The sequence below is a fragment of the Pteropus medius genome, unplaced genomic scaffold (assembly GCF_902729225.1).
Source record: "Pteropus medius unplaced genomic scaffold, Ma_sr-lr_union100, whole genome shotgun sequence".
NCBI classification, from domain to species: Eukaryota; Metazoa; Chordata; class Mammalia; order Chiroptera; family Pteropodidae; genus Pteropus; species Pteropus medius.
In genome coordinates this window covers 14,649,070-14,662,358 of record NW_024352785.1, presented here as the reverse complement: position 1 = coordinate 14,662,358, position 13,289 = coordinate 14,649,070, and the positions used below count along the sequence as shown (strand labels likewise).

The window sequence follows — 13,289 nt, the reverse complement described above, 5'->3', positions numbered from 1 at the left end:
TAATTGAAGATTATTTAATGCATTTTTAATCCATTGTATTCTTATTCTCTATCCTAAATTTTTCTAGAAAAACAAAACAAAACAAAAGAAAACAAGAAACTACTCCCATTACAGGATTGAAGACCGTAGGATGGGGAGGGGGGCATGTGTGTAATTTTTTTGAAGAATATACTATGAGTTCAGCAATATTTTAATGTTTTTCATTTAATATTTACCATACACTTTTGAAGTAGGAATTATTCCCAATTCATAAATGAGGAAACAAGATGGTTTTGTACCTTTGCAATAATCACAAAACTAGTGAATGACAAGAATTGTTATTAAACCCCAAATCTGTGGGACCATGCTTTTTTTCACTATCAGTATTGCTCAAAGCTCTTTATTCACACTTAAACTTCTATTTCTCCTGGCCTGGAAGGATGATGTTAAAAGTCTGCTAGCTCTATACCATGATTCTTCTCTCTGGTTATATAGTTATTAATTGACTTTCAGGTTTCTCCCAAGTTTTAGTGTGGGTTTTGGATTGGGTTCAGCATCTACTCTTTGCAAATCCTACTATTATCCTGAGTGATTTCAGTGTCCGTCCAACTTCCTCACCTCAAGTATTTCCAAGCTCCTCAACATCAATATCTTCTATCTCTACACTATAGCAAACTAATATTCCTAGACATTATCATCATCCAGAACTGCCCTATATCTAAAATGTTTAATACTAACAATCCTGACAGAAGATGCTAGTTACCTATCTCTGACATGCTTTCTCTCTTCACCTGAAGGAGAGAACCCAGGATTTGTAGTAAGCGTGAATCTAGAAAAAATAATGTATTTTCCAGCTTCTCTTATAGCTGATCTTAGCCAAATGACTAAGTTCTTGTCAAGAAGATATAAGTAAAAGTTTGTGCAAAACTGTTCTTAGAGGGAGTTGAGAGAAGACATTGCCCTGTTTCTTTCTTTTTCTTGAGCTGACAGCAAATGTGATGCCTGGAGCTTCAGCAGCCATTTTTGAACCTGGAGAAGGAAAGCACGAGCTGAAGATGATTGAAGAACAAGATAAAAGGAAACTGGTTCCCCGCCTCTCTGAGTGCTTTACCAGCCCCGGACTAACTATTTCTAGATTTATTTTACATGAAAGGAAAAAAAAAATTATTTTGTTTAAGCCAGAATTATTTTTATTTTCTCAAATTCAGCCAAACCTATATCTGGTATGTTAACTCTCAGATTCAGTATCAAGTTGTCCATTATCTCATACTTCATCAGCTGTCTTCTGATGTCCATTCCTTTCCTAGTCAGCCTGGCACCCACAGTTATTGATGTCAGGTTATTCCTATCTAGATAGAAGGAAAAACATCTTTTAATTTAATATTGTATAACATTAAAATGTACAGCACAGTAGTAATGAAGACAAGCTTCTCATTAAAAGTATTTATTATCCAATATTTATGAAACCTCTAGTTTAAAAACTGTAAGACAAGATTACAAGCTGTGTTAAAATCTTTACAGCTTTGCTATATGTGATATAGTTTAGATAACTTTTTTTACCGATGAGAAATATGAAGAGATAGGGGCCTACTAATAAGTTGCTTGAGGTCACATTTTTTGCTAGTGTCAAAGATGGCACAGAAATCCAGATCTTTTTTATTTTTTATAATTATAAGGTTTTTTTTCCTGCTACTAATGCCGATCAACTCCTTTAAAACAGCGGTCCTCAACCTATTTGGTCCCAGGGACCCGTGCTCCTCTGAGAATCTACTGCCTGATGATCTGAGGTGGAGCTGACGTGCTGATGCTACTAGCTCTGATGCAGGGAGCAGCTGCAAATACAGATGAAGCTTCGCTGTCTCACCTGCCTCTCACCTCCTGTTATGCAGACCAGTTCCTAGTACCAGTTCGTAGCCCAGGGGTTGGGGACTCCTGCTTTAAAAGAAAACAAAATAATTATGGGTGAGTATTGAGGAGGATGACCATGAAGGAATAGGCGATATTTGGAAGTACTGAGAATTGGTTAAAACCAATGGAGAAATGAAAAAAAATATTTACTTTCATGTGTACGTTGCCATGTCTTTTGCTTTAAAACTATTTGTATATAGTCAAACTAGTTTTTCTAATCACATTTGCGCTTTTTATTTTTTCTCTTTTTTTTTGTTTTTGTTTTTGTTTTTATTTTTACTTATTTTTATTATGGTGACATTGGTTAATGAAATCCAGTAAGTTTCAGCTGTACAATTCAACAGTAAGACATACATATATTGCATTGTATGCCATTTACTTTTTAAATAGTTTATTTTAGAATAGTTTTTTATTTAGAGAAAAATTATAAATACAGTACAGAGAGTTTCCATAGACTCTATACCCAGTATCCCCTATTATTAGCATTTTACTTTAATATGGTATATTTGTCACAATACATGTACCAATATTGATACATTATTATTAAGTAAAGTCCATATTTTATTCAGATTCTTAATTTTTATCTAATGTCCTTTTGCTGATTCAGAATACCATCCAGAATACCATATTACATTAAGTCATCATGAATCCTTAGGCTCTTCTTGACTATGGCAGTTCCTTAGACTTTTCTTGGTTTTGATGACCTTGACAGTTTTGAGGATTACTGACCAGGTTATTTTATAGAATGTCCCCCAAATGAGATGTTTGATGTTTTCTCATTAGACTGGGGGTTATGGATTTTTGGTAGGAAAACCACAAAGGTAAAATGCTATTCTCGTCAAATCATATCAAGAGTACATGTTATCAACATGATTTATCACTGTTGATGTTATCCTTGAACACCGGACTGAGGTAGTGCTTTTCAGATATCTTTATTGTAAAGTTACTTTCCCACCACCCTTTTTCATACATATTCTTTGGAGTATGCTATGAAAGCAAATCACTATGTATTGTCCACACTTAAGGAGTGGGGGGATTGGTGATCCATCTCCTTGAGGGCAGAGTATCTACATAGATTATTTGGATTTTTTTCATATAAATATTTGTTATCCTCTCCCATTTATTTATTTTTAAAAATCATGTATTTTTATCAGTATGGATTCAAGGGTATTTATTTTATACTTCTGGTTATATTGCAATACTACTTTATTTTATTCTTCAAAGTACTTTGACTTTGTCCATTGGAACTCTTTCAGTTTACTTCTGTGTCCTTTGACATATCTCCATCACTGTGAGTTTCTTTGAGCACTTCCTTACACAACTGTATTAAATAGCCTCCCCGGTGTGTGATGTGACTTTAAAGCAATTAAACCAATTTCCATGGTCAATACTTACGAATATAATTACTTCATAGTCACAATAATGTGGAGTAATTATGCTCATTCATATTGGCTGCAAAATTAATACAATAAGGGGCTAATTAGTTGGATCTAAGTCTAAATAAGATTTAAAAATTTTTAAATAATTTAAAATGTATTGTGATTTTTTTAAATAAACTTGTTAATTGAAATATATAATGTATTCAGAAAGGTATACAAATCATTAGTGTACACTTCAAAGAATATTTACAAAGCAAACATACCCATTTAACTACGACCCAGATTAGGCAAAAGAAAATCAGCACCCTAGAATGTCTCATCCTCATGCACACATTTCCCTAAAGGTAATTACTGTTTCAGCTGATAACACATTGATTAGTTTTTCTTGATTTTAAATTTTATATAAATTAGGTCACATAGTATGACAATTTTCTGTCTGGCTTCTTTTACTTAACATTGTGAAATTTATTCATGTTATTGTACGTAGAAGTAATTTGTTTATTTTCATTGCTTTTAGGTATTCCATTAAATAAATGAACTGCAAATTATCCATTCAAATCTTGATTTTTTGTGAGTCATTTCCAGGCTTATTCTTGCTAAGAACATTTTTGTATATATAGTCTTATATGTCTTTGATACACACACACACACAAACACACATTCAATACACAAGTACACACACACACACACACACATCTTTTGGGTATATACCTAAGTGTGGAATTGCCAAGTCATAATATGTGTGTATGTTCTGTTTCAGTCTATATTGCCAAAGAATTTTCCAAAGTGATTGTCACTGACACTTGGTATTTCAGTGTTTTGAATTTTAGCCATTTCGGTATTATAATGGTTAATCATTGTGGTTTTAACTTGCATTCGCCTGAGGAGTAATGAGGCTGAGCTTCTTTTATTGGATATTATATTTTGTGAAGTGCCTATTCATGTTTTTTTTTCATTAAAAAATAAGTTATCCTTTTATCATTGATTTTTATAAGTTCCTTGTGTAATTTGTACATGAATTTGTCACAGTTTGTGTTCTAGGAAGCAGACACTGAGAAAGAGTTAAAAATGCAAAAGGTTCATTAGGAGTAACACCTTGAAAAATCATTAGTTAAGGGCCTCACTAAGTAGACTGTGACCTGGGCTACTTCTTGATCAGTATCACTCTGAAAATAGCATGACTTTGGTTCAAAAGCTGAAGGAGACTCTGAAAGTGTTAATAGCTGGAGCAGTCAGCTAATCATACGTTTAGTACCTGGGTGAGTCCTTTCTAGAAGGGGATACACATCTCTGCATATGTTACAGAATTCTTTTGCAGTTGTATGTATTGCAAATATCTTCTCCACCTAATGGTTTATATTTTCACACTTTTAATGGTATTTTTTGATGAACATATATTCCTAATTTTAATATTGCTTATTAACTCATTAAATTTTTCATTCATTCATTTCTGAGTTCTGTTAAAAACTCTTTATCCTAAGTTAATGAAGGTATTCTCTTAACGTTTCTTACTAGAAATATTATTATTTTATCTTTTACTTTTAGATCTACACTTCCATGTGGAATTGGTTTTGGTGAACAGAAAAAAAGTAGGGATAAAATTTGTCTATCTATCATCTATCATCATCTAACTCTAGATAGATATAGAGGTAGACATAGATAGACATCTAATGAACCTGACAACATTTATTCAAAGATAATTTTTCCTATTATTCTGCAATGGCATCTTCGTCATACATTAAGTTCAATAAATGTGCAGGCTTATTTCAGAACATTCTCTTCTATTCCATTAGTCTGTTTATCTCTTGCTACAATACCCACCTGACACAATTCCTGTGGTTTCAGAGCTAATCTTATTTTGTGATATCCATTCTTCTGTTCAAAATTTTCCACAAGCTTTTCTCAACCGTTTTTCATCTGAACAGATAACATAAAAAATGATTTGAGTGATAATTTTCTCCATTCTTTCATGTATGGTAACATTCTTGCATAGGAGAGACCTTAACTCCTGAAATGGAAGTTTTAGGGCATTAGATTTTAATCCTTTCATAGAATTCTGGTTGAGAAATCCTGGAGAGCTGCTCTTGGTTCCTTGCATATTCATATAGAATTTAAAATACTCTTGTTAATTTCCACAATTATTTTATTGGGACTTTTATGGAGACAGGATTTAATCTATACCACAATGAGAGAAATAAAAATCTTTACAATATTAAATCCAAATTCACATGTATGATATGTTACTCTATTTATTTAGGTCTTTAATTTCATTGATGTTTTATAGAGATCTATCCCCTTTTTTATTGGATTTATTCCTAGATATTTATTATTTTTAATACTATTGTAAAAATAACATTTTAATTTTTTTTAATTTCAATCGTTGCTGTTCAGAAATGTAATTTTTTGAACACTGACCTTTTAATCCACAGCCATAATAAATTTACATATTACTTCTAATAGTCATTCTGTGAGTTCTTTTAGATTTTCTATGTGCACAATCATCTATTGGATCAATCTGAATAACTACAGATTTGTTTACTCCTTTTCCAATCATTTATATTTCTTATCTCATTGGTTTGGACCTTCACTATAATCTAGAAGAGCTATAATCACACTCATTCCCAATTTTACACAGGGAAATTTTTAACAGTTCTCCTTTTAGTACAATGTTGATTTTTAAAAAAGATTATCCTTACCATATTAACAATGGTCTTTCCCTTCTTAATTTAATTAATTTTTGTTACACATGGGTATTAAGTTAGGATGACCATGTAAATTTCCCCCTTAGAATATTGATATTATGAAATATATTAATTTTGAAATGTTAAAATGACCTTGCATTCCTGAAATAAATGCAACATTGTTACTTTTTTCTCTCTCTCTCATTTTATATCTTGTGGGATTCAGTTTGCTAAAACACTGTTTAAGATGTTTGTATCTATGTTCTTGGGAATGATTTGCCTGTAACTTTTTTTCTTGCTGTGAATTTCAGTGATTGCTATCAAAGTCATGCTAGTGTTGTAAATCCAAGTGGTTTTATGTTCTTTTCTGAAATTGATTGTGTAAGATATACCTAATTTCTTCTTAACTATTTTTTTCGAATTAATTGGTAATGCTTTTAGTGCCTGGAATTTTCTTTGTTGAAAAGTATTTAGTTATACATTCAATTATTTGATATAAGACATTAAATTTTTAATATTTTTCTTAAGTCAATTTTTGTAAGTTCTATTTCCATGAATTTACTCAATTCATTTAAATTGTCATGCTTTTAGATAAAATCCTTTGTTTTCATCATCCCACTACCTAATAATGGCTCGTTGAAGTTTTCAGACTTGACGAGTATTCCTTCCTAATTTCCAATGCATATTTTTATATTTTAGATTTTCTAGGTCACTTCAGCTGAGATTAATAGGGGAAGTCAGCTGCTCAAATACAAAGCCAGCTGCTCCTCTTATACCACAAAGCTTCATATAAATAATTTTGAACCTTGAGATTTATGATTTTACTAAATTTTAAATGAAAATAAATAACTTGTATATGTGTGTATGTGCACATGCACATACATTAGAGGAAAGAGAAAAAAGAAGGCAAGCATGAAGGCTCTGACAAACGAATCTATGTAAGAATAAACATTGGATAGGTTATCATGATTTACACAAAACTTTTTTCCTATTTTAAAATACTTCAACAACTCAATCTAAGCAATTGTGTGAACAATATAAATAGATTTCTTTATTAAATTTGTTGGGGTGACATCATTGGTTAATAGACTGATATCATAAGTTGCCTAAGTGTTTGTTCTGACCTTTTACATGTGCTTCTCAAACTATGCCCTCCAAACCACCAGAAACTTGAGGACTTATTAAAAACAAATTCTTGGATCCAACTCCACATCTACTGAATCAAAATCTCTCAGGATAAAACTCAGAAAACTATCCCTGTAACCAGCTCTCTAGGGGAGTCTTAGTCTGTGACACTTGAGAACTTTTTTGGATGAATTCCCTGCTAATAATTCAGCAGACTGATTTTACCTAATGTTCAGAGTTGTGTAAAGATTCACTCGATATGCTTTTTATGTATGTATATATGTATGTATGTATGTATGTATGTATGTATTTAATTTTTTTTTTTTTATTATGGTGACATTGGTTAACGAAATCCAGTAAGTTTCAAGTACAATTCAACAGTAAGGCATATGTATATTGCATTGTGTGTTCACTATCCATAGTTCGATTTTTTCTGTCACTGCGTATTTGACCCCTTTTACTCCATCTATCCACCCCCACCTCTGGTAGCCACAAGTCTATTGTCCATGTCCATGAGTCTCTGTTTGTCCTGTTTGTTTGTTGCTTTTAGGTTTATATCCCACATATAAGCAAGATCATGTGGTTTTCAACTTTTTCTGGCTGGCTTATTTCGCTTAGCAGTATTATCTCAGAGTCCATGTTGTTGTAAATGGCAGTATTGCATCTTATGGATGAGTAATATTCCATCATATATATGTATCACAGCTTCTTTATCTAATCATCTATTGTAGGACACTTCAGTTGTTTCCATGTCCTGGCCACCGTGAATAATGCTGTACAAATAGAGAAAGGAGAGTATCTTATCTGAGATGTAGGCTAGCTGTCTCTAGAGATAGATGAGTATATTAGCACCAGTACAGATATCCAGACAACTGAGCTTATAAGAGTGAGACCTTTGCAAAAATTTTGTTGATCCAATTTAAAATCGAAATTGTTTAACCTGAGAAATTTCAGATGATCCACTTAAAAAATATAGTAAGCAACAAAGAATACTTAAGAACATTTTCCTTAAAAATATTTGAATTTTATTAAAATATATTCTTGTAGAAAATTTTAAATTATTTTTTCATGTGCATTATTTTTAGATTAAAATATTATCCAAAAGTAGAATGTTTTTTCCTGTTAAAATATATATGAATTTATAATAAATGGCTCCTTTGAATACATGATCTAACTACTGAATAATTGTTCAAAACCCCAGTGAAAAATAGAATTATGTTGTAAACTGTTTAGATATACTAAAATTCCAAAGTGAACATTATAAAAATCTCTTTCTACAGAAGTCTTTGAAACATTGTCTAAGATACGCTTAAATTTGCCAATGCAGAAAATAGCTATTTTAGCCTATAACTGAAATTAGTGTTCAGTTTGATTTTATTTAATAAGTGCCTATTACGAGAATATAGCAGATGTTATTTAAATGCAATTATAAGGAATTTAATGATGAAATATATTAGATATTCAATAAACCGATGTAATAATTTAATGGAAAGAAATAAAAATCATTTCCCCCTTTATTTTCATCTTTTTATAAACCCATTATATGCTCAGCATCTTTTCAAAATGCATGAAAGGAAAGGATCTCTCAGAATATCATAAAAATTTAATCAGATCCCTTGCAGGAACATTTAGAGATAATTGCTATATGCTGTAATCACTTCCTTCAGTCCTGATCCTTGAGGTATATATGAGGTAACATTATTAATGTTTTTTGTCTTTTGGGAGACATGTGTAATTATTCTGTGCCTCATTGGTCTACGACTATATGCTCAACACTTTAATGAAAATTGCCCTTGCCTTGTCTCCACAATGCACTAAAAGAGTCAAATCCCCTTTCTGAACTTCAGGGACCCATTCCTTGCCATGTATTATTCATTTAAAGTAAGTTAATGTCATTGGAAGACAGAGTTGCTGCCTTGTATGATAAAAGGTTTTAAGTGAGGCGAAGTTAATTACTTATTGCCCATACCCTGGTGTGCTTTTCCATATGGCCTTTTTTAAGCAATGAGTGACAAGAAGTCATCAGGGCAAAGATATAAGCAGAACTTTTTATATTAAAACTTTAATGTATCAATGCCCAGGGCACTAGCTAATTCTAGTTTTCTAGTTACAGAACCTGAGTGAGTAATTTAGCATCTAGTGCTTCTCAATATGCTTATTTTAGTTCTTCTGTCTCTTAAATCATATACAGAATTATCTTTCAAGTGCTTCAACTGCATGTGTCAGTGACCTCAAAAGGAAAGTTTTATTAGCAGAACTCCTATGTTCTCACAGGAAACATACTAAAATTTTTAAACCACAACTGCGTGTCTAGTTTTGGAACAATGAAAATCCAAATGTGCATAATGGCAAGAACATTATAACATTTCTTTTTATTGTCTTGGATTATACAAAAAAAAAAAAGAAAATGCTTCTTTATCTTTTCTAATTATGAAGATATGCATTAAAATATTCCTTGATTGACAAATACTTGTTCTGAGATCAAGCCTCATTAATACATGTAATGACTATGGAAACTAAAGAATAAAAAGTGTGAGCAGTTCAGCTCTAGAATATCTACATCTACATCAGAGAAGATTGGGTTTAGTAAGCTTCCTGGGTGTTCCGTGACTTGGCATCAAGCTGCCCTTGTATAGTCGCTCACTGATTTTACATCATTGGTCTGTTCATTTGGGAATAGTCTTGAGTGCTATTGGAAATTTGGTCTAAATTTTCCCTATACTAGCCCTTTGTATGGCCACTTCATATTAAAATATTAGAAATAGAAAGGACTTCAAAATTGTTTTAGAGTAACTTTCATTTTATAGTTGAGAAAACTAAATTCTAAAAGTTAGAATGTTCAGTCAAGGTTACAGTTTAATTCTTTATGCTTTAATACAATTAAAATATCTCTTAAATAGTAAACATGCATGCATCATTTGCTTACATAGGTATCCAAAACACAATCATACCATAATTTTTATTTTTCTTTATTAAGCTATTAGAAATGCTTTCTCTCCACTGGGTATAAGAATATGATTATCAAGGAAGCTGGTAGCAACATAATGTGTTTTGTAGAGCAGAAATTTGATATAATTTAAACACAAAAATGAGATGTATTTTACTTTCATAATTTACATATTATGTATTAGTAAAGTTGATTTGCCATGCAAAAGGTAATTTGTACTTGGAAAAAGATCTTCACCAGTATTATACCGTTCTTATATTTTTATGATGCTTAATGATACCATCCTTTTTCTTAAAAAGGATACTTAACTATAATCTTATTTGCCTTATACTGTAGCCATAATTTTATTTAAAAAGCAATAATTTGCATATTGTCATTTTAGAAAAGGAGGTTTGGCAGAAGGAAGAAAAGAGAAAGAAATTCAATATGTTACTAATAAAATAAAACTTGCCAAGAAATCAAGGCCAAGTCCAATTTAGTAGTAATTAAATAGCAATTATAATTTTAGAGCTATTAATAGAATGGTGTGAACTGATTTGGTTTCAGTTTAGTCCCAAGGAGGGACAGATGCACATTGTATTGACATGTATACACTCCACTGAATCATGCTCTGGAGTGGAAATCAGGAGAACTGATTCTGTTCAGCTTTACAAGTAATTTTGCAGAGCCTCTATTTAGTATCACAAATTTTTAATCTATCGCTATTGCAATTCTTGCCTTTTTTTTTGTAGAGAGATTTTGTTGGTCAATGAATTCTGTAAGAGGGTGCCTAGTAAATTAGACAATGCTTTGAATGTTTTTTTTTTTTAATTAAGTATATAGTTGGTATATAATATTACATTAGTTATATTAGTTTCAGGTTTACAATATAGCAATTGATGTTTTTTATACCTTACAATGTAATCATCCCACTAATTCTAATAATCTTATCTGTCAGCATGCAAGCTTATCACAGTGTTATTGACTATATCTTCCTCCACCTTTTCACCCATCCTCCCACCCCGCCCCTCTGGTAACCATCCTTTGGTCTCTTGTTTCTATGAGTCTTTTTTTCTTTTGTTTTGTTTGTTTGTTTGTTTGTCTAGATTCCACATGTAAGTGAAACCATATGGTATTTGTCTTTTCTGACTTAATTCGCTTAGCAAAATACCCTCTAGGTCCACCCATGTTGTCACAAATGGCAACATTTTATTCTTTTTATTGCTCTATAATATTATAGGTTGCTTCTGTATGTTGGATATTGTACATAATGCTATGCTGATTTTGGGACTGTAAATTGGTGCAGCCACTATGGAAAAAAGCATGGAGATTCCTCAAAAAACTAAAAATGGATCTACCATATGACCCAGCAATTCCACTTCTGAGTATTTATCCAAAGAAAATGAAAACATTAATTTGAAAAGATATATGCACCCCTATGTTCATTGCTTCACATGTTCTTAATTCATTTGACTGCTCAGAATAGTCAAGAACTAAAAAATATCTATTGTTAATTTTATAACATTTCAGTAGTTTGGCACAGTGGAATAAGTTATATGAATTAAAATTGCTGATGTTTCAAGGAATAACAGCTTAATTGTTATTACCTTTTACAAAAGCTCTTCTTTTTCTCTTTACATGTTTCCTCTCTACAAACCTCTTATCTTATTCACAACTATCACCCAATGCTTCATATATCATAAGTCTCTCGGGAGACTAACCTCTTTGCTAAACTTCAAGCAATATTTCTGTCTGCTAATTGGATCTTTCCAAATGGATATCCCACAGGCACTTCAAATCCACCAAATCTTCAAACTAACTGTGTTGTCATTTTCCTCAAACACTCTTCTTTCTCCCAAAAGCTCATAACTCATGCTAGGAAATTTAGAAATGCTTTTACTAACTTCCCTTTTCATATACCCCATGGTCAAGTCATGTGTAGTCTCAAATATCAAATGTTTTTGGAAGCAACATCTATTCTTCATCTACATTGCTGACACCCTCGTTTAGGTCCTTATTGTTGACTGTGTTAGATTAATGCCATAGAACAAATTGGAGACATGGAAAGAACAAAGGCTTCGGTGCCCAGTAGGCCTGGATTTTTGAAGACTCACCTCTGCCTCTCACTAGCGATGTTTAGGTAGATTACTTAAATTTGTTCATCTTTGAGTGGATTACTCAAACTTGCCTGATACATCATAGGATTTAAATAACTAGCAGATAGCCTAAATAACTAGCAGTGATAGCAGTACAATCACAGACTTTAAATGAATCTGGCTGCTACAGTTATCTCATCTTTAGTTCAAGGAGCCTTCAAAATGCTGCCCAAGTCCTTTCTAAAACTTATGTCTAGTCATGTCTCAAGCTTAAAAACATTCAAAAGCTCCAATTGCCTGAAGTTGTGTGGAATTTGGGGTCCTTTCTAACCTACATTCCAGCCTCCAAGGTTCTGGGTTTACTTCCTATCACTTCCAGAAGACAAGTCTAATCTCTACCACTGGAATACACCAGGCACCTCCATGTCTCTTGATCTTGCTCGCTCTACTTTTCCTCGCCTGAATTGCTCTTTCTCCATTTTCCTTTATAACAAAACTTCAAGCCTCACCATTTTTTTCTGCTTTGAAACCTTTCCTGACTCTCACCCCTCATCATGTATAGAAGTAATTACTTCTTGCTCTGGAAAGCCTTTATCATTTATTCAAATAGCTTATTAGAATAGTTAACTTTGCTGACTTTTATCATAGTCTTGACACTCATAAGTATTATACATGTATGAATTTATACTATAGGGGAAGACACCATCATCATTCACATTTTATAGATTAGAAAAGCAGGCACAAAGTGGTGAAGGAACTTTGTCTAAGATCAGTTGTTGATGAGGTCAGGCTCTGGCTCCCATGCTGATCTGATTATCCACTTACTCCTTACTGCCTCCCAATAACATTTAACACTGGATGGACTATCATGTGCCCCAGTCATATCCTTGATGTTAAGGGAAGATCCCAGGCCCATGTTGTACATAGATTAGCAACAAGTACAATTGGGGTCAATTGAGATACGAACCCTCTAGGACTATGTAAGTGACAGCTGTTTGCAAATGACTTTCAGTGTTATAGTGCTTTTGAAAGGGTACATATCTATAATACTGCACACTCAACTTACATTGCTTGGGGAGTGATTATTCATTGTTGTGACTTGCTTTTTTGTCATTTACTGGCTTCACCCCTGACCCACTGCTTCCACTTTTTGCTATTTCACTGCTCATTACCATGTCCAATAGAAGAAGAACGA

At 32.5% G+C, this 13,289-nt stretch overlaps 1 long non-coding RNA gene across 3 annotated transcripts in view; it reads left to right on the top strand.

Annotated features, from left to right (window-relative positions):
* The window catches only part of LOC120590872 (uncharacterized), a 103,980-nt gene that overhangs the window by 39,819 nt on the left and 50,872 nt on the right, over positions 1–13,289 (top strand). The window contains exon 4 of one of the 3 annotated variants that reach the window (XR_005649796.1): positions 1,700–2,208. The exons of 1 other annotated variant lie outside the window; for it this stretch is intronic. This is a non-coding gene — a long non-coding RNA (uncharacterized LOC120590872). One more of the 3 variants, XR_005649792.1, reaches the window with a different exon arrangement.